Below are 22995 nucleotides of genomic sequence, written 5' to 3'. Positions count from 1 at the left end.
TAGAGAAAAAAATATATTTCAATATTGAGAAAAAGAGTATGTGTTTCAATATAGAGAAAAAAGTATGTATTTCAATATAGAGAACATATAGAACCCTTTCAGTATAGAGAATTATATTCTACCTCTTAATTCCTAATAAGAATGGGATGCTTCTGATGCTTCATGGCATGCAAAACTGTGAACTTCCTAAGCAGTGTGGTATTTTCAAGCACAGAGTCTATGTAGGAAACATGAGTTGTGTTTACACCAAGCCATTTGGTACTCAGCTGCCATCTCCTTTACAAATTTACTTTCTGATCTTTGGATGGGAAGCATTATTTTGCTTTATGAGCCCCATTTAGGGGACAGTACTCTGACAGAAGCCAAAGGAGACACTTGGTGCCAGGGGGGAAAACAGAGGAGTTTGGGTACCCCAATCTGGAGCACAGACAAAGACATTCCCAAGTGTCTGACCCATAACCAGGGATTTAGGTAAAATTCTTCTGAAAAATTCTAGTTATTTTGTCAACAAAATATTTTTTATTCACTTTTCTGAATGGTCCAGGTCTCTTAATTCTCCCTAAAAGCAATCTGAATACTTTTGTCTATAATGAGCACATCTTTGGGTACCAGTTCTTTCTCCAGCACACATTACCACCAATTTTTGAGTTCTTTTTGAAGTCACTAAGTATGCTACTAGGGATGATATCTATCTTAATGATTTTCTTGTTTAATCATCTGGATTAGCTATTTGCAGGAGGCTTCACTGTTAGTTTTTTCCAGACTTTACCTCTGTTTGTACTTGGCATTGTCCTTGTCTTATTAAATCACTGGAATGGCCCCAGATATTTTCTGTATATTGCACGACTCATTTCAGTGGGTCACCAATTGCTTACAAAACAGCCTCAGTAATTTGTGAAGGTCTGTTTGTCACATAAACCCAAACTTGTCTTTTCCCAGAATTGCTGCCATCAGCATTACTTCTAAGTAAAGCCATGAAAATCTGATTTTTTCCCTCATAAAAAATTCTTTTGTATTTATACCAGGAGCATTTTTTCAAAGACATACCTCTTTGAAGCTAATTCAGGTATTTGCATAGGCAACAGCTGACCCAGTCCAATGACCCAAGTGTTTCAGAAGACTGCTTCATTGGAACATTTGCCAAACCCTGGAAATACACAGGGAGGGCTCCTCAGTCTGTGCCCACTGCTGTTCTGCAGCCCCTTTCGCTCTGGTCATGGGAGTGGTGCTTGACCAGCCCAAAGTGGCCTGGCTGGGGACAGTCACCCTCACAGACCTGCCTCCAAACAAAGACAAGGCTCTCTTCTACCTCAGAGAGGTGAGGAGGAGTCTTGCAGGTTGCAGGAACTTGGACATTGTGCTGCAGTCGTGAGGATCAGATAGAAACAGAACTTTTATGGCAGGAATTAGAGAAAAAATTCTCTTGTGGGCATTGGTGGGAATATGATCTATATGTATTCTGGTTACTGATGCTTCTGTCTCCCTGAGCAAGCAAGGCTGGCAATCCAAATTAAATCACAAGGTGCCATCAATCCTTAGCTCACAACTCAAGAACCTGAGAGAGAACCTGCTACAACTCCTGTGCACAGGAGGAGAAGGGCTGGAGAGCACCCCAGATTCTGAGTACAGCTCAACCAGCCCTTACCTGGAGAAAAGTCCTTTCCCTGGGCATGGGCTGAACAAGTACACATTTATTTCAACATCCCAAACACTTGTAGGTACTTGCTAACATGGCACGGACGCTGCAGATGTAGTGCTGCTTCTGGAATAAAGCTTCAGGAGAAAAGTAACAGAAAACTGATGGGATTCAATGAGTGAGCTGTGCCAGGCAGACTGTGAAACTGTGTGTCTGCTGTGCACACACAGCCCTACTCCAATCACTTCTTCACCAAAAATGTCCATAAATGTGCTCTTCCCACATTCCAAATAATAGTATGCATTCACATAATGACTAAGGAAATCAGGCACTAAAAGTCCTTCAGCTGCCAAAGGCAGTTTTGTTGGTTTTTTCAAAAAATCAATTTTTTAAGAAATAATTGTGCTGTTCCACAACAACAACAAAAAAAGAGAATTAATTGAACAGCTACTCAAACAAGTGTCCTGCAGCAGACTGTGCAGCAGTGAGGCTTCAGGTGAGCCAGGGAACCACGAGGTGCTGGCACTCTCACCAGTGGCAGCATCACCATGCTTTGCACTCCTGCTTAATTTGGAATTTTTGCAGGACTTCTGTTTTTAGCACTAATGATAAGGAGCAAAATGTTAAATCACAGGCATTTTTAAATGTACACAAGGTTCAAATTCAGCATTTAAACATTGTAACTATGCATTACTGACTTCCCGCTGTCTCCTGAAAAAAACTGGAGCATCTGCCTATAGTTACTCATGTATTTGATGCTCTGTCACTTTGCTCTCCTTTGGCTTCCCCAGGCTAGATTAATTGGATGGCTCTGAAGCATTTGGGGAGTATTTTGGCTTTTGAAAATGTTCTCCTTTTCAGGCTGCTTTCCAACCTTTTCTCCCCTGCTTAATGACCCATTCAAAAAAAATTACCAATGAATTTCTTAGACTAGATTTGCATGAGATCATTAGAGTATTCCAACTCCTTTACTTTAAAATATTCATGGCAGTCTCACATTGTTGGCTTCACAAAACCAATTTCAGGCAATCCTCCCATCAGCTCCACTGAAGGACAGCAGGGTAGAGCTATAATTGTCAAAAAACTTGCAAGCTTCAGCTTCAGTGGCCGTTCTTCACATCGAGCACCAATTCTGACAGTGCTTCCCTGCACATTCTGCTCACTCTGTGGAGCTGGAGAGGGGCAGGTTAGATGCTTTTTATTGTCCCCCATTTTTGAGAAAAAATTACAAGGACTTGGTGACTTAAATCTCAACCTGTCTAGACTTTTCTGTATATCACCTGTGTGTAAAACTTCACTCAATTTACAGCTTGAAAAGCAAAGCATTGATTAAAAATTCTGTTCAAATTTGTGCCTTACTGGTCTATTTTACCACTTGCTTTGTACGATTTTAGAATGGAAAGTGATGCTGTCCTGTGAAAGGGTGACTTGATTTGTCCACAGAGACAGTATTCCTATTCCACTATTCCTGGCTTCATGAACAACCCAAGATGCAAAGAAAAGTCTCCAGAGAACAGTATGATGTAAAATGTCCCACCATCTTAAAAATTTATTGCTGAAGAAACTGTACTTGCATATATTTTTAAAATGGAAATCAATAATTTAAGGCTGTTTAAAATATATGAATGTAACTTTAATTAATCTGGTTTTTGTGTACATTGCTTGGCAAATAAAATATATCTCAAGGGACCCTGTTTTGTTAACAATACTCACTTCCCCTTGCTTTTTTTTGCAACTTTTGAAAAGATTTCCATAAAGCTGAAGCCTTCCCTCCATCCTGCCCCCACTCCTGAAAGCCCCCAGGCAGTGCTGGCTGTGCCAGAGGCAGGGCAGGGAGGGACGTGCCTGGGCCATGGCAGCCCAGGGAGGGCACGGGCACCAGCCCTGCCAGCGCTGTGCCAGGGTGTCCCTCTGCAGGTAATGCTCAAACTGGTGGCAGCTGGGAGTGGGCAGTGACCACAAGGGTCTCCTCAAGCTGTGCTTGGTGAGTGACTGGCTGCACAATGGGCAGATCTGAAATGATGCAAATATCTGATTGTGGTTTTTCTAGGCAAGGGTGCTGTATACTCTGCCCTAGGTAGCTGACAAAACGTATTTTAATGTGTTTGGGAATGAATGATACCTTGATAAGAGATTGGTCAGTCTTCTCAACCTCCTGTCTGGCTTTTAAGGGTATGAATATTAGGGCTGAACTTGTCTTACAAGGCCAATTGAGTGTAGGTACTGCTCTCAAACTCAGCTGCAACACTTTCCCTTCTGCAGAAAGAATTAAATACCATTTGAGTCAGAATGTGTGGCTGACAGGGATGTGCAAATTCTGGCTGAACCTTCTGTTGTGTTTATTTTGGTAGCAGGACAGGATCTTAGGTCATCTGTATTCCAGGTGAATGTCATGCCTGGGATGAGAGAGACACTTCTGGCTGTCTCTCCTCCTAAAGTTGTCACTTGGGATCAAATAAAACACTCTGGGTTTGCCAGTGTTTGTGGTGAGTTTGTGTGAGCAGCAGCTTACCTACTCTAGTTCTGTCTCCTGTGGGAATTAAATTAGGACAAAACTTGGCTAAAAACTTAAAACTAATTGAAGGTATAAAAGCTGATAACTGATTTGTCTTCACAGAAACCATGGGGAGGCCCAGTGTTACCCCTTTGCCTCATAAGGCATTGTGGATTTCAGCACGTTAACATTCACCACTGCTGGGTTTGTGCAGAGCTTGGGAGCCCTGCAATGGGGACAGTGACAGGACAGGGCTGGCAGGGCAGGACAGAGCAGGACAGGGCTGGCAGGACAGGACAGGGCTGGCAGGACAGGGAGGGTGGGAGCCCCGGTGCCAAGGGCAGCAGGGGCTGCAGCAGTCAAGGACAGAGCCCAGTCTTGTTTCTCTCCCTGGAAATCTTGAGCACAATCCTATCTGTGGTTCCTCAAAACAACTCACATTTTTTTCTGTGTGAATGGAGAGCAGCAGGATGAAAATACTGTTTTATGCTTTTGATAAATTGCTCTGTTTCTCCTCTCCCTGGATTAAGCAGTGCAGTGAATTCAGCTCTCTCACAGACAGCCCCATACTGAGAGGTATCTGTTCCATTTTATCCTAGCAATTCAAAGGCAGGGGTATTTTCATATACCCTTAAATCTAATTTTCCATCCGCCTGGTATTTGGGCTCATCCCTATCTTTGTTTTAAGGGCATCCTTCAAGAACCTCCACATTTTGCACATTGCAACTTTTTTTTGGAAATCAGGTAGAAGAGTTGTTAGGGGAGGAAAATTCTGGAGTCACAGGTACCACCAAGGATTCAAAATCCTAAATTTAATGGATTAGCCTACACTTGGCAGTGACAATGTTTCTGCTCTATAGTTAATTAAAGGTAGCATTAGGGCCTTAGAAGCTAATTCTAATAATTTTTGAAGTACTCTCATTTAGCTGCATATTTTTGATAGTAGCTGATGAATAAGGCTCTTAGATGAGCTGAGTGCAAGTGTCACTATAAATGACAGTAGAAGAGGCATTTTTGATGCCATCTGCATATAACCTGGTATTAAGGTGAAAGCAAAAATAAGCTTATCCATAGATCACTAGGTAGGAAATTATTAACTGTCAATCATGTGTCCCAAGCTGATACTCAGACACCCCATCTCCTGTTCCTGTTTGCACAAAGTCTGACTTGTTATTGATTGATTTAGCATTTGGATATTAGCAAACACGTATGCCTAAAAGAAGTGGTCCAAAAGGTAAACACAGCACACAGAGATTTTTATAGATGACACAGGGCAGGCAAATGGTCTTGGCTAACAGAGCATGCCTGACTGACACTGCATATCTGACATCAAACCATATGGTAGGACTGTTGGGTTTTTGTTATGAATAAATAAATAATCTCCTTTCAGAAGCAATATTTTCTAGCATCAAGCCAGAAGGAACATTTTGTTATAAAGCTGGTTAACTTGTACAATGTGTCCTGCATTCTGAAAAACACGCAACCAATTCTTTGTATGAAATTGGGTTTGACAGGTGGAGCATGTCAAATATTTGGCATTATTTGGTGGTTTACCCATTTTAGTATTAGAAGTTACAACTATTTAGAGAACTTAAACAGTGAGCCACTAGAAGACAAACATCCATCTGGGAGCACAGTTGAAAAAACAAAATGATGCATTTATAATATTATTTAATAAAAATTAATTCTAAGCCAAGTGTGACAAACAATTGCCAACATCCCATCCTTCCATGTAGCACTGACTTGTAAACTATAATCACATCTGTTGTATTAGTATTTGTAATAACTAGGCTTGTGATAAATGATCACATCAAATTTTAATAGCTTTCCTAATGTTCACAAGAACAATTGCATAATGAGGTTACCTTCTCTTAAATTTATTGTGTGAAAATGTTGCATGCAGCACACGGCCAAAAGCTCCTGGCAAAACAACTTTCTAAACAACTGCTCACAGAAAAATTCCCCTAGTGAAGGAGGTGGGGAATATGAGCAAGGTGCATTCCAGCATGATTCCAGGCAGGAGCTTATTTAGAGATTGTGTACTACAACTCAGTTTACATGGTCTTTGTCGAAAACAAAGGGAATCAATAGCAAAATCAAATCAGAATAACAAAAAAAGTAATGACTCCTGATTTTCTGAATACTCAAAGCTCCCTTCTTGCACTGTCAGAAACTTTTTGCACTATATGTTCTGTCTATACCATTAATGCTTCCATTTTTAAAATGAAATCATACCTGAAATATATCACAAGACCAAAAATCATACCTGACATAAACCACAGGATGAGTTTTCAGGAAAGTCTCTGAATTTGCTGAGTCTTTCATGTATCTGTAATGACAGAAGGATGGGAGTCTCTCCTGTGAAGTGAGGTTCCACCTGCACTGAGCACAGAGTTGGGATTGCACAGGATACACTGGAATGCCAGGATGGCTTTAGAAAATGTGCTTGTCACCATATACTGACCAGCGTGACCTTCATGTGCATTTTAGTCCCAAATAATCCAGGATTCCCTTACTCTGGGTGCTTGATTTTCTGTGACATACAAAATTCACAACCACATTTCCTAAATATTTCAAACTTAATTCTTTCTGGACCACTTTAGCCCCTGTCAGAGATCCTGATAATGTGCAGAAAGGCCCTTTTGGAGCTGTCCAGCAGCCAGGCTGAGGCTCAGGTGGGAGCTTCCCCAGCACAGGTCCTTCCCCAGCAGCACACCCTGCCTTGGTGCACAGCAAATGGACAGGGACAGCTGGCTGCACTCTGTGGGCAGGTTCTGGTCTCTCTTGGACCAGTTTACACCTGGTTATTCATACTGGTCTAAAAGAGATTACAATCTGCTGCTTGATCTACTACTCTGTGCAGTACTAGAAGCTGCATTACCCCATAATTTGGGCCCTGCTATTTTTGTCACAGAGAAACTGTACAAATGATGTGGTTTTAGTTTGGCAATTCAGTCCTGTGTTATTTAGGGGCTGCAGTAATACTATGACAAAGTACAGGAACAAAGATCAACAGCTGATGCTTGAACCCTGCAATGAACCCACCTTCTATAATCCTGGAAATATGTGCTTCTTTATGGTGCTACATTCAGAAAAGCCAGTCAAAACAGGACTTGGGCTGAAAAAGGAGTGCTCAGGTAGAAAGAAAAGGAATCCTGGGTTTCCTGGGCTTCCAAAGCATACTCTAAAATCCTGGGAAACAGTCAATGCTACGTTTTTCTGGTCTAGGTCAAATACAATATCTAAATACAATATAAAAGATTATATGGATTCTTCAAACATATACCTGTGTCAAGATGGGAAAACTGTTAAGGCAGGATTGACTTAAAAGCTGCACAGTAGCAAGGAGTCCTTCAATGAGCCAAGGAGGACAGAGCAGGAAATTCAGGATGGCAAGCAGCAGTTCTTGCCTGTTGGCTGCCTGTGCATGGGGCCAGGCATGGCACTGCCACCATCCCTGTCCAGGACACTGCCACAAGTCTGTGGCACCTCAGCAAATGAAGGGGGTTATAATTTATCCAGCTGCTGATTAAATCCATTCAGCTCCAATGACTTAAGGGACAAAAGACCCCTCGCTCTTCCTCTGGAGTCTGATTTGTGAATGTGTGTGTGCACATACAAATTACAGACACACAGACACACACATGGCTTTCACACTCATGGATGAATATGTTGCAGTAAATTGTGTAGCCTGCTGGTAAGTCTGTTTATCATCAGTTTCCCTGAGGCCCCACTCCTCTCTTGAGGACTTATTTTTACTTTCCAAACCACTGAACTGCTCTGACTAACCAACCTCATTCAAATTAATCTGACAGATGTAAAAATTTCTTGCTTTTTGCAGCCCCGAACCCAGCTCAGTTGTGCCAGAGCAGTTTATTTATACATTTTAAATGCTATGAAAAAGCCCACTGGTATCCTAGAGCAGGGCAAGCTGGCACACCTGATGTCCTTGGGGTGCTCCCTTTGGCATGCCTACACAGCCCAGTAAAAGACTGGCTGTGGCCAGGCTTACTCTTCCACCCCAGCTCCAGTCTGGCACATGGATGGCCAAGACAGGAGCATTCTCTGTTGATTAATGCATCAGCAAGCAGCCTGGGCTGCCAGTTTTGGGGCATGATAGAGTAATTTATAATTTCTGGCCCTGCTCCTCTGTCAGGGGATTGCAGAGATATTCCAGGGCTGGGGCTACTTTTCAGATGGAGGGCCAAATGGAAAAGGACCAGATGCACTGGTGGGGAATATTGGAAGTTTAAAAAAATAGACTATTGCTCTGGAAGAATTAGAAAGGAGAAAAAGGTACATAGGAAATATCAGAAGGGGAAGGCAATGGCCTGATATCAATAGGGTGAAATCTGTAGGGATTTACATATTCATTCGACAAGCCTGTCCCTGTGGCAGGGTTTGCTGTGGAGGAAGGCAATAGTCTGTTGCTAACAGCCAAGGAAGTCCCTACTTACTCCTCTGTCTTCAGCTTAGTGATGCCAAAAATCCCAGAATTAAATTCTGTTGCATTCCTTATCAAGCAGCCCCTCACTGGAATTTCCCAGCTGGGAGTGCTGGCCCTGTGCCAGCTGGCAGCAGCTCTGCTTTCTTTGGGAAGGGATGGGAAATGATTGATCAGCACTGAAAGCCTTTGCCTGCACTTCAGGATTGTTACATCTTCAGGAGTGCAGTCCTGCTAATTGAGCTGCCTCGTGCTTGTTTGTACATGAATTCAGAGTGTCTAAACAAAATACTGAATCTTTCTGGGTTTTGGCATCCTCCATAGACGGGACTGAAGGAGGTTTGTGATGCACAAGTATCAGCACTAAAATGAAGAGAAAGAGAGCTATCAGCACTATCATCAGTTATCTGAGGCAGGTTTTGTATAATTGACTATGCTGTTAGTTTCTGAGTTTTTCTGTGTCCTAAGTTTAGACTGACTCTCAGATCTTTGACTTAGAGATGCAAAGAAATTGTCTTCAGTGAGAGCAGAGAGTCATACGTGAGTACCCTTCCACAAGGAGATCAAAAGGCAAATTTCTGTCACCAACACTGTCCCTTTACTAGCAACAATGCCACTTGTTCAGCAGAACACACTTCTGATTGCAGCAATTTCAAAAGAAACAAAAATTGCCTCTTCCCCTTCCTCAGCTATTTTTAAAAATCTGCTATATTGCTTAATTTGTGGGGAAAACAAAAAGAGAGTTTAAAAAGCAGCCCAACTAGACATTCTGGGCATGGAGAATTTTAAAGAATAGCTTTAAATTTAGCAGCTAAACTACAAGATCTGACAAGGCAGTGCTGAGAACTGCAGTGACATGGTGCTCATCTTCACTTATTCCTTAGCTTCAGAGAAGACCAGATGCAAATTAATCTGGTTATCACAAACAACCAGTTCATGATGGAGAATTTCTGGCTTTATCTACCCATATGGTTCAAGAAAATACTGTATAATCTGAAAATAGTTTAAAAAAAAGATTAACAAAACCTCAGGAACACAAGATGGCTTTATGCTGGCAGCATACTTTATGCTTTTGTATGGCAGTACAAAACTGGAATTGTGGGGTTCTTGACACTTTTTCTTGACAAATCCCACAGGTTTTCTGTATAAAGTGACCAGATGACAGAGTTTTCTTCCTTCACTGGTAATGTGGGGACACTCACAACATGTTTGGAGGCTTAATTAGTATTTGTAAATCACTTTGAGCCTCTCAGATTGGAAGTGTTGTTAGCACATAGTACTGATATTAATTATTAAAACAGAATTGGGCTCTGTGGATGTCTCACAGCTGGCACCTGCAGACCCAGGGATTTTGAGAAGCTGTTCCCTAAAATAAATTTTGCTTGACATAACAGAAAGATTCAAAGTCAATTGTTTGACAACGATGGGCTTTGGAGAAATATTCATGGACTAAGAACAGATTTTCACTCAGTGGATTTACAGAAAACTTCCAAAAGTTTCTAGAGATTTGGGATATCACTAACTGAGCCAGTTATACAAGAAATCCCTGAGTACACTCCAAAACCATTCTGATGTGAGAGACATTTCCCTCTGTGTTGCTGCAGTACTGCCTGAGCTGATCTGCTGCAAGAGGCATCTCTGTAACCACCATGGAGAGAAGCCTGTAAGCTCTGTGGTCCTTTGAAGCCAAATAAACTCAAATGCAAAACACATTTTTAAAAGCCTTTTCCATTTTTGGGGTGGGTTTTTTTGTTTGTTTGGGGTTTTTTTGGGGGGAGAGGGTGGATAGCATTTCATTTTTTTCTGTTTTTGAAATTGTGGGGAAATCTAAAATCTGGATTGTGCTTCTGGTAATAGGTATGGTATTGGTGTTACATTAGGAGAGAATGACACAATGAAGGTGTATTTTAAAAGAAAGGTTTCATTTGGATGTACAAAATATATTTCAGTGTTTGTTTCGATATGGCTCATGAGTTTTAATGCACCTGTTAAAAAATCAGTCTTTACAAGTTTTGGTTTTTTTTTTTTATTTCTTGCTGCATATTGCACGAACAAGAGAGAACTGATGTGTTTCAGTGCATACCTTGTGCCTTGAGTTCTCCTGGTACAAGCTGGGCAGAAATATTATTTCAGATATACTGCAGATGCTTGTTTGGAGGGTGTTTTCAGCTCTTTGCATAGGAGGGCAAATATTCCTACTTCAAACTCATATTGAAGAAGAAGAAGACTTTTAAAAATCTTTTTCTCTCTAATTTGTGATCTGTTGACAAAGGTTCTTCTGCCAAGCAGGGGGAAGAAGGGAATGGATCTGTGCTTTGCAGCCCCTCCAGGGGAGCTGGGGCCAGGACCCACATTTTGCACCCTTAGCACAGCAAGGATAATGAATAAATACTTTGTAGTGAGATATGAAATGTTAACAGCTGCTGCTCAAAGCCTGCAGTCGTTTGTTTGGCTAGGAATATTTTGCTGCCCAGTTTTGTGGCAGTAGTACTAATGGACAGAAATTCAAACATTATTATGCAAGCAACTGCTATGCAGATTTCTCCCCCCTTTTATTTTTAAATTTTTGAAACTGCCCCCTGAGCAACTTCCTGACACCAGAGCCTTCTAACATCTCTAAATGTTGCTGACTGAAAAAACAAACAACACTGTCACATTTGGAAAGTCAAAGCAGAAAAGTGTCTCATTTGTAGAGCGATTCATTTCGATTTTCATCTTGCTGCTGTCACTGAGGATACATGAACAACAGCAGTTGGTATTGTCAGGAGACCTAAGCAGACCTGTTTCCTTGGCTGACTTGACAGCTGTTCCATGAAAGAGATTCATGCTCACAAAATCAGAAAAGTATGAAGACCACATTTTCTTCTTAACCCTTTCTTGTCTCGCTGTACCTGTGCTACACTTTCATAAAAATTCAAAGGAAAGGATCAGGTTGCTGTGGAAAATAGCAGAGAGACTTGGTTTAGCAAAGTGCCACATGAGTCTGATGTAGCACTCCCTGAAGCAGTATCTTTGACATTGTTTGGGTCTGCACAGCTGTCTGGGGAAATTAAACACAGGGTCTGATTCCCCTGTTACCACAAGCAGCACCTCGTGGGAAAGAATTTTACATTATTCTTCTGAATAATCCATTTCTCAGGCAACCTGGATCCTTTCTTCCTCTAGATCAGCAAATATGCAAATATTGAAATCTTTTTGAAAGTGTACTTTCTTTAAGTTCTCTGCTTTTTTTAGCTTTGAAAGAAACATTATTTTTAGCAGGTATTACTGCCACATGTTTGGGTTTTCCAAAGAGTAAGGATTTCCTACAATAGTGGGCTTAACTTGGCTGTTCTGAGGTAGAGTTCCTAAAACAGCATCTGTGTGATGTTCAGACCTGGATACCAATGTGATTTATGCAGTAGAAGAGTTTGTCTCACAGTTCTGTAGATGAGAGGAGCTTTAATACCCCGTTGTTCAGTAGCAGTGGTGCTGGTGGCCCTGCACTGACTGGTGACACTGTTTCCTTCAGCTCCTGCTGCAGAGACCTGCACCTTCATCACACAATACCAGGAGGAGTTGTGGCTCTGAATTGTTACAGTCAATGGGAAATAAAAGACTGTGGAAATGAATCTCCATGAGAAAGTCAAGCTTGATATAAAGCTGAGCTCCATCACAAATATAAATGCCTTGGTAATTACAGAAGGATTTAGAGAAGGATGCCAGATTTCAGCAGTCTTTAGTTAGGGCTGGGGAGTTTGGCTCAGACTGCACTGAAATAAAAAATAAAATAACTGAAATGCATGAATGAAACTAGGGTTGCTTCTTCCAGGTCAGCCCTGCTGTGGTCCTGAGTATGATTTGTTCCAAGTCTTTTGAAAGGTGCTGTGGGCAGGCACAGGTGTGCTTAGGTAACTGGTTTGGTCTGCAATCACTTCTCGGTGCTTAGGATGAGCCATCTGACATTAATCACCCATTTATCTGGGACCAGTGTCTTGGATTGCCTCTATATAAGTCTAATGTAATTATTTCAAGGGAGATTACAAGGGAGAAGCTTCGAAAAACTCCTTGGGATAGTACAGAGATTTTCTTGGCTCCTTTGGGATTTCCTGCCCTGGGGCATGTGCTAACTGTAGCATTTGCCTTCACTGTTGGATAAGAAAACAAGCCTCAGTGTACTTTTTCTACCAGGCTCTGCAGTGCAGCAATGAGATCCAAACACAGGAAAGCACAGGGGCACTTTACTCACCACTAAAAGGCACGGGCAGAGCTGCCCCTGTTGGCAAATACTGTTTCCATTAGGATGTGTTTACAGAAGCAGCCTATTAAATATGTATTCAGCACCTCTCTGGCCTGTGCAGATGCTTGTATGGAGGCACAGGTGACACTTGTGTGAAATAATGCTCAGCAGCCAGGAACCTTTTGCTCGTGAGCCACTGAAGCCATGTCAAACACAGCCCTGCTTTCACAGGACATCTTCTGTGGCTTGTACAGCTGCTCCCAAAAACACTCAAACAGAAGAGCTCAGCTGATCAAATTTCTCTGCGTGGCTCCTGCTGTACTCAGCAATGCCATCCTTCTGCTGCTTTCTGAGAGAGGAGAAAGAAATGACAAAGAGCTCTCTCAGATGGGGCTGTGGCTCTTTCTTACCTGCCCATGCCCAAGAAGGGATGTTTGTGATTGCCTGGAGGCTGCAACCTGGAGTATTTTTACTGTAGACATAAGCAAGAGTCCTATGAGTAGTTGCTTCTCATTACCAGCCTTATCCTGTAAAGTGCTGCTGAGCACCTGAGACCTTTTTTTTTGTTGGCTTGTTTAGGACATGCAGTGAATTTAAGCAGTGAATGCACGTGTTCAGATGTAGTGTTGTGTTATCTAATTATCTGCCATGTAGGATCTAACAAGGTTGAAATATGAGTGACACAGAAAGAAAACTGCAGGTTGTTTTAGAAATCTCTTTTCAAAGTAAGCCTCAGCTTAGTTTTCCAGATCTGCTGCTGCTTACAGAAGTCATTCACCTGACTTTTTAAAAGTGTGTAAGCAAAACTAATTAATTACTTCAAGCTCAGCATGCATGGAATTGCTTTGCTAGATACAGACCTGCAGTCAACCTATTATCAACTTTAATTACCAAAAGCTGTGCTTTTTTATCTAGGTTTAAGCCTAGATTCCAGTTTTTTCAGCCCAAAGGCTCCTGAGGCAGTTTATATGTTGATACCTTAAGGACCAAGTATCCATAAGAAGTTTTTCATGACCTGGGAATTGCAGTCGAGGGAGAGAACAATCTGGCTGTATTGTATCACAGCACATTCTTAATTTTCTGGGCTGTTTCTGCCATTCAAACACAGTCCTGACAATTTTTTCTAAGTGTGATGTGCCAAGCGCCCTCACCCCCTCAGATGTGTGCACAGGAATTGGTGCAGTCCTTGCTTTGCATGGTGGGCACAATGAAGGCCTTGATTGTCTTACTGAGACTGTAATATTCATTAGCAATGGGGTCTAGGTGTTCTAAGCAATTCTGCCTCCTCCACCTCCTTTTTAATTAATAAATTATGAGTTAATTAATGATGTGATTTTATCCCATTTCCTCCTAAAAGCAATTCTGCTGAGATTTTAACATGTGGTTACAGTGAAGTCTAGGTGTTTAAAACAAAGCCAACCCTTCCAACTCCTTACTTTATAATTAATAAATGATGAATGAATTAATTACCCTTTTCATATCTACCCTTTTCATATCCTCCCTGTCATATGCCTCTTATATTCTGAAAGATAGTTTGGTACTGAGCATCTGATTTTTTATAATCTATTATGGAATGACTATAGAATTACTCTTAAAAAATAGTTCAAATGTGGGTCTCTTTTCTTGAGAATATGATTTGCTCAAGAAGAGCTATAACATTATTTGATTTACATAGTAAGAATTAAGATTTAAAATTTCTCTTTTACCAGTTTTGTAGTATTTGTTGTATCATATAATGACTACAGACATAAGACAATCTATTTTTTTCTGCAAAATACATTATTTTAAAACGTTCAGACATCATATACCACATGAGGGAGTGAACATGAGTATATATCCATAAGCAAGGGACTGAAGAAAGAAGAATAAAATCCCACTGAAATAGGCTCAAAAATTGCAAAAGCTGAATAAGCAGTCATTACTTCTGTACTAGAGTACAGAAATACTTTATTAGTATTTCTGTCCTCTACTAACCCAACCTCCACTGTATATAACAATCTCTGCAGCAAATAAAAACTGAAGGATCCCCCTCTTTGGTTTTCCCATATGGAAGTAAAGCTGTTTTGTGAAATACAGGAATTTCTTGTTTTATGATAAATCAGGAATTTCTTGCTTTCTGCCCTTTGGTAGTGTTCAGCCACAGGCAGCTCAAACACTGCTCAGTCCCTGGCTCAGTGGAGATGCAAATCTGCTGGGTGTGAACAGAGGGGCCCTGAAGAGAGCAGGATTTCTCCTCCTGCTTCTCCAGCCTGACCCTGCAGGGATGGGAATTCCAGCCCTGCTGCTCCCAGGGTTTGTCAGGATGGGGTGTTTGGGCACAGGGGCTGTAGGGATGGAGCAGGAGGGAAGGGAAGGTGAGCCGGTGGTGATGTGTCCTGTCCTTGGTGCAGGAACAAGCAGGGAGAGGCTGCATGGCACAAGGGCTGCTCCAGCTTAGGATTTTCACTTCCTGGGAAGTTTCCTCTCCTCAGTGGTGGCAGCTGCAGAACAGGATTGGGCAGAAATCACACGTGGAGCAGTCATGAGAGAGCTGTCCACCCTTCTTTTGTTTCAGTTTTGAAGGTGAATACCAGCTGGATTCTTCTCTTTTTATTTTTTTTCTTTGTGCAGAGACCATCACGAGTGTAATGTCGTTACGTGGGGAGGGAAAACAAAATCAAGCCACAGTTTCAGAAAGGCTGGCTCCTGAAGGTGAAGCCTGTGAGACTCAGAGCTTGCAAGGCTCCTTCACTGACATTGGTGTTTCCCTTGTTTTCTGCCTAGTAAGTTCTGTAACATTAATGATTGCTGAAGATTTCAACAACTCATATTCTCACTCTCTGTATTGGAAGGGGGGAAATATAAAATTAATATATCCCTTAATACCTATATGCACTATGTTAATTTGCTAAAATGCAAAAAGTTCTGAAGGAGTAGAGAAATTGAGATAATTAATATATTGTATATACAACTAACACATTGTAGATCTTGTTGAGCCTTTATTATGCCACAAAAAATGTAGCAAAAGTTTCAGTTGGGGACCACAGATCTTTTCAGCATATAAAATTTGACACAAATCCATTTCCAAATTGATATTTCTAATATTCCAGCTCCTGTAGAAAAATTGTGCATTTTCAAAAAGAAGGAAAAAGCAATGGAATCTATTACCCACCTGGTTTATTAAATGTGATTCTTGCCTGTAAAGCTGGAATATTGATATTTAATTGTTTGATCGTTATAAATTTCTTGATCATTAAACCAATGCTAAAAATAGAAACGGCTACTGAAAAGTAGAATATGCTCCAGTCACTAAAAAAAAAAGATCCCAAAATGCTGTGTTTTGTTGTAGTGCGTCTGAGTTCTAGGTGTTTATCAGCTGAAACACAAGTTGCTGTTAAAACTTGCAGGATAACAGGCTAATAAAGAGTGAGCAGGTGGGAAAAGGCATCCTGTGTCTGGTGATTACACGGGCTAGAGTGGTAGTTCAGAGATGACTTTAATAATAGAGGAGGCTGCAGCGTGCTGGGAGCCGCATGACAACGCGTCCTTGGCCACGCACACAACAGGCCTGAGCAGCCTGCTGCAGTCTGGGCCTTCACACAAGGACACTTGGCTGCTAAAAATACCTTTAGAGACAACAAACTAAAATATTAATGTGTTGTGGGATGCCGTGGTTCCGTGCACACTGAGCAGCACTGCCATGCAAATGATCGATTTCCAGGAGGAGAAGAGAGAATTAATTCTCATATTGCCACACTGAAATGGCTTAAATATGCACCAAAGCTATTTTCAGTGACCAGACAATTGCATCCTGTATGGCTTTCTGAATGTGAGCTGACAGCCTGCTACAGCAGAGTACAGTGCAATCATTTCTGGGCTTGAGCCAGGCATATCAATTGAATCATGGCTCCTCCACAGCAGCTCAGTAAAAGAAATGCAGAATGAGCATGTCATTTCATATTGAACAGAAGGCTAAGGGTTTAATGACTGCTCAGCCACCTCAGGCAAGATTTCCATCAACACAGTTAGCCACTGTTGATTTCAAAGCAGCCATGAAGTAAACACTGAAGATGTAGGAACTCATTGTGTGTCCCTTGGCCCATGTGAAGGCTGGCAGCATGCCTACAGTGTGATGTTTATTAAATACAGCTGAAAGCCTTTCTTTGATGCCACTTGGGACGTTTATGAAAATTAGGGTCTTTAGTTGTATGAATTTTAGGCTTTTAGAAGGTCTCCTTATGCTACTGATAGACCTTCTGCATTACTGGTGCATTTTCTATCTGAAGTTTTAAGGCAGAGTGACATTGCTGTCACATGATGAAAAGGATGAAGGAGTTCTTCCCTGGGCCCTAAGCACAGAGAGCAGGAAAGAGTTGAGCCTGTTTAGTACTTCAGATTGCATTTGTGCAAGGATTTAACTGCTGAAACAGAACCAGGAAAGCAGATCAGTCAGTGCTATAATCTGGGCTGAGTTTGGAATTGCTCACTGAGTGAGAGGGTAGCAAGGACTGCACTTCTGCAGTGGAAAAGCTGTGACACCCCTGAGGCTGATGGCACCAGCTCAGGCGACCTCACCAGCTGTGCCAGGTGTTCCCTTTAGGCACGGAGGTGTTAATTTAGAGCAAGAACAGAGAAAACCCACAAAGGGGATTATTTTTATCCTTTCATATCTATATGTGGGGAGAGAGATGCAGGTACATATTTAGCTTACAAATCTTTGAGATAATTTCCTGTATTGATAGCAAGGATTCCTCTTCTAAGCAGATTTATGCTTTCTTTAACAAAGTACAGGCAGTACAAACACTTAGCATGAACAGCTCTGCTGGTAAATTAACTCTTTCAGCATGTGTGCAATGCTGTCTGCAAAACAGGACTTGGTGTAGATGACATAATTAGCCAGAGAAATCCAGCAGGTAACCAGCTCTCCTTAGCCTCCCACAAGGACTTCTCTGATGGAATTACAGTAACTGAAGATCTGATCCTATTATCTGTAATGTGTCAGGTAAATTTTAAATGAAATCTTCCAATGTATGTTCTGACAGGAATGCCTGCTCCACTGAACAGCAGGCAAAAGATTTTCTTGTCGAAACCACTACCTGAAAAAGGCAGCTGGCTTACAGGGTTTGCCACTGAGGGAGGGTGGGGATGAACTTGTACGAGGGAAGGAGTTGTTGCAGTGCTTGGTGCCTTGGCTTGGCAGAAATCTTGCATTTCTTAAAGAATATCCTTTGTTTGTCAGCAAAATGAAATAACTTCTCCTAGAGATGAGCATCAGTGGTACAGCTTCAGATCAGAGTTGGTGCTGCTGTGCTTCCAGAGAGGGGGCTGGAGGCTTCCAGACTGTTCTTTTTCTGTGTATTTTGCTGACTTCTGTGGATTAATCAGGTGCATACTATATGCAGCCTGTATTTCCAACTCTGAACTAGAGGCAAACTCCATCTTTCAATTGATCTACCCAGCAATATTCAAGTGGCATTCAGTAGCAGCATAAACATTTTGAATCAATCCAATTCAGATAATGTTTTCTTTACATGTTGCCATTTGATAGAGGAACAAATATGATTATTCACTGTCTTTTTCACCAATAGCTTTTTTTGTAAAGCTTGAAGATAGCAAAATCCTGAAATACATTTCTCTTGGATCATTTAACAACTCCAGGCTTGATCCTGTAAGCTGTAGGTAGTGCAAATGCACAGCTAAGCCACTGCTAGGATTAAGGAGGATGCTGTATTTATCTCAAAGAGCAGTAGGAGAAAGTTGACATTAAAGTCTGCTGTGGCACTGCAGTCTGGGGGTATTGCTGCCTGTCTGAGCCACCAGGAGCTGCTGGGCTGTGGCTGCAGGGTCTGCATTTCACCACAGCTGCTGCAGCACCAGGGCACTCCTCTCTCCTGACACCCCGGGCTCCCACGTGCCCTCAGAGCCCAGTTCCTGCTCCCTGGCACACCAAGGTGTTGTGTATCAGCAGGGGAATCCCAAACCTTTCAGGACTGCTCCAGCCTCTACATCCTCCTCTGCCTCCCCAGTGGGAACCGTCCTGCCAGCCCTGCCTGCCCTGCAAGGCTCTCTGAGCTCCAGCTGGGGGCAAACTGTGCTCCATGGCAGACCCAAGCTGGCCTTGGGGAAAGGTGCAAATAATATTAACAACAACAACAAAAACAACAAAATCACTTGTGTCATATTTTAAACATGATTTAAAAAATTTGTTCAAATGCATGAGGTTTTTTTCCAATTCCCTTTCTCCTGCAATCAGGCACATTTGTGAGTAGTTCTCATTTTGTGCTTCATGAAATAAGCCTTCTGCCCTCATCTCAACAGAAAAATATTAAAGATGACTGCAAAAAATCCCAAACCTCTGCTACATTAAGATTAACCAAATAAATATGAAATAATTTTTAAAAGCTTGAAATTGATACTGAGAGTTTAATTAGCCTTCAAAATACTGATGCTATAGGTTTTTATATCTTCAGCCAGCATTTTTAAATTAAAACACTGAATTAAAAACAGCTTTGGAAGTGTAGAAGCTGAAAAATACAGTAATACCACTGAGAGAAAGAAATAACTTTTGCAATGAGGGAAGAAGGGAGAAGTGTGGGTGTTGTTTCTTTGTATAGGTTCTCACAATCCTTAGTCTGTTTACACAGAGAAGCTTTTCTGTCATTATATCACTCCACAGTGTATTAAGTATAAAGCAAATATTCACACAGTGTCACTGGTTTTCACAGGAGCAGGCACACGATCAAGGTTTAGCATGTATGACTACGTTTGCAAAATCAGTGCTTCAGGCAAAGTCTTTCCAAAAAGGTCCCTGTAATGTGGTGTTAGATAATCATAGATGTGCTGTGGATAAAGCACTTTAGAAGGTATGGAAATGGGTTTGAAACCACATGAAATACACTTCAGAGATTCCCCAAAGTCAAGTCCTTGTTGAACAAGGAAATGCAGGAGGCTGTCAGGCAGCTCCTGGTGGGCTGGGGCTTTAAGGTGACACTGGGATTGCTCATCTGGTGCATGTGGAGCAGACTTGACCCTGGAAGGTAGTGGGGAGCTTCCAGCCCCAGGTGCTTTTGGCAAAAGGTTAAGAAAAAATGTTATGACAGCCACAGAGCAAGTGTCAGAAATGTCACTGCTGCTCCACAAACGAAAGTGAGCGCTGCTGAAAACAGAAGGACTCTCAGCTAGTTGGGACCAAGGACATTCCTCTGGCTGCCCTGGGTGATTCAAGACCCTGGCAAGGGGCTCAGAGACCTTGTCACAGAGTCAAACACACCTGTGCCTTCGATTTTAGTCCATGAAAAAATTACCAACTTTGTGTAAAGATGTACAAGCCACAAGAGTTTGAGTAGAATGATAGTTAATTTCTCACAGGGTGAAAAAGTAGAAATTTGGGGTTTTAGAATGGAGGTTTAAGAGGCAAGATGGAGGGATTTGGGCATGTCCTGTCCTTCCCCTTCTTTTTGTGCTCCATCTTCTGCTGTGATGGTGGCACTTTTAGATTGGTTCAGAGTAGAGACAAGACTGTCTAACACAGGATAGGATAGGAATTGGAAACTTATTGTAAATAAAGTACATATAGTTCTTAGTATAAAAAGTTAACACCACCCCAAGGGCAGGCAGTGTGCCATGAACCAACCTGCTGAACAGACCTTAGTGGGTAAGAAAAAGAATGTTATAGATAAAGAAAAATAAACAACCTTGAAAAACAGAACCGACGAATCTCGGCTTCTTCTGTCACAGGGCTGGGAAAAAAGAGACTTTCTAACACCTTGGGGTCATCTCAACCACAGAAACCTGAGATCAGCTATCACTGCAAGATCGTTTTCATGCACACTTAATCTTGGACATCTCTCATTAAACCCAGTGCTAGGGCTTGCTGGAGTCACCTGCTCAGCCACCTGGAGACGAGCAAAGCTGCAATGGGACAGGAGATCCTGTGTGCTGATGCTGTCAGAGCCACTGACAGAGGCAGGGCTACAGCACGTTCTGGTGTTCAGCACTGTGGCTCCACTGAGGGCACACATTCAATGTATTTGCTACAACATGCCTTTCTCTTTGCATTTTGGGGTTTTTGCAGCTATGCAGATATGCAAGGTTAAATGAGCTTGGGAAAAAAAGCCCCTGAACAATATCACAGAGTACTTATTATCAGCCCAAAAATGTCATCATGGAATATTAAAGGATTGAGAGTGCCATGTAGGGACAGTCCAGGCTTCACAAATGTAGGGAATGACTTTTCAATCCTTTATATTTCCATATGCCTTCTACTGACTTTGTTAAATCCAGGGAAGTAGCAAAATGTCCATTCCTTAAATAAAAGCTGTAAGTAATGTCTGATGATTGCAGGCTGTTTTAGTCATTTTTATTTATATATATATATATATATATAGTCATTATGATAACCTTATTTTTAGTTACATTATATATATATATGTAGTCATTATGAGAACTCTATTTTTAGTTACATTAACATCCCTCTATACATCCTAGCTATTTACATGACCTTTCCCAGGGTATAAATTATAATGGAAAAGTATAAATGACTACCATGAGGATAAGCAAAATTGATAGCTGTATTAACTGATAAATTTTTGTTACACTTGAGCACTGCCTTTCTCTTTTTCCTTTTATTTTCAAAACCACACACACGAGGGCACAGCTAGAGAATATTTTGTGTAGCCTGGGTGGGATTTCCTTGCTTGCCACTCCTCCAAAGGCATGTCTCTTTCTTGAGAAAATAACTCCTACTTCATCTACATATTAATTTCATGGATATTCAGAAGCAGCACTTATGTTACAAACTGTAATGTAGGGAATGACTGAAACACTCTCTGCTCTATCACACATGTGGTCCCAGAGAAGCAAGTGGCAATAATATTAAAAAATCAGTTTTCATTGAAACAGAACAGTTGTACATTGACTGATCTAAATTCAAGCTTCAAACAGTTGATAAAGCCAAGGTTTATAGGTTTAGTCACTTTCTGGAAACTGACTTGTAATGTCAGTTGTTGACATCTACTTATTGAATGTAATAATATAAGTAAGTTTAAGTAAATATTCTATTACAATAATTGACAAAAAGATTGGGCCTTGTAATTTGATGGTTGGACTTGGTGAACTTAGAGGTCTTTCCCACACTTAATGATGCTATGAAAAAGAGAATTATATTGGGTAACTAGCATTAAACCAACTGGAAGCATATTTTCATGCTTTTATATGCTTTGCAAAGCATGTATACAGTGTGATACTGTCTCAGATGCCATTTTAATTTTTGATGCTTTCTATATTAGATTATTAACATTGTGTGATCTGGGAGGCATAAAGGAACATTCTGCTTCCTTTCAGAATGAAAAGCCAATGCACATTGTTCCAAAGGTTTTCCTGTGTGCCATTTTCACACACGAAATTCACTCAATAAAGTGATTACAATTAAAGTGCCATTTTCCTGGCTTGCAGTGTGCTGTTACCCAGAGAGCTCTGAGCTGCCCAGCTGGGGCTGCCGCTGCCCTTTGGGAGCTTCCTGAAACAGCCCCCATGGCTCCATGCCAAGAAAGTCATCCAGAAATGGGCTCTGTAAGCACGGGAAGCAGCTTAGCCAGTCCATGAGTGCCAGCCATTCCCAGTGCCCACTCTGTGTGCCAGCTCCTGTGCTGCTGCCAGTGGAGCCCAGCCCGCCCGTGCCCTCCCGCAGACGGGCAGCGCTGCCACGGGCACACAGAGACATTCTACACGTTCAAACTGGCTTTCAAAAGCCTGCTCAGAGCAGTGGCAGCGGTAAAAAAATGCAAGTTATAAGGTAGTTCCTGTCCATAAATGGCGATTTTGAATTTTACAAAGAAGATTCTGTAAAAAGAGGTCCTGTGTGCAGAGTCTGGCAGTGTCGGCTGCGTGGTCCAGCCAGCCTCAGCACACCTCCCCTGGAAACCAGAGGGAGCTTGTGGCTTTCACATTCTCTGAATGTGATTCCTGAGCCCAGGGCTTTTCTCCTGGAAGCTGAAAGGCAGTGAGAGGCCCCAGAGAAAAGGAAAACAATTCTTATCTCATTTGCTTCTCCTGTGTTTTGCTTGTTTGGAATGTGTTTGGAGATTGTTTACCCACAGGTGATTGTTTCATTGAACTCTGCTGTGAGTTGTTTTGACTCAATGGCCAACCAGTGCCAAGCTGTGTCTGGACTCTGGAGAGAGTCACAAGTTTCATTATTACCTTTTTAACATCCAGTTAGTATC

General features: G+C 41.7%; 1 protein-coding gene across 6 annotated transcripts in view; it reads right to left on the bottom strand.

Annotated features, from left to right (window-relative positions):
- Window positions 1–22995, bottom strand: part of CHST8 (carbohydrate sulfotransferase 8) — a 182505-nt gene that overhangs the window by 97221 nt on the left and 62289 nt on the right. For 2 of the 6 annotated variants that reach the window (XM_064386924.1, XM_064386922.1), the window contains exon 4: window positions 1048–1147. The exons of the other annotated variants lie outside the window; for them this stretch is intronic. The gene's annotated coding sequence lies outside the window, so the exon portion shown is untranslated. The remainder of the gene's footprint in view (window positions 1–1047; window positions 1148–22995) is intronic. 6 annotated transcript variants of the gene reach the window in all.

This window comes from Passer domesticus, chromosome 12, assembly GCF_036417665.1.
Source record: "Passer domesticus isolate bPasDom1 chromosome 12, bPasDom1.hap1, whole genome shotgun sequence".
Taxonomy (NCBI): domain Eukaryota; kingdom Metazoa; phylum Chordata; class Aves; order Passeriformes; family Passeridae; genus Passer; species Passer domesticus.
The sequence above is the reverse complement of the archived record's forward strand: the minus strand, read 5'-3'. Positions and strand labels throughout refer to the sequence as shown.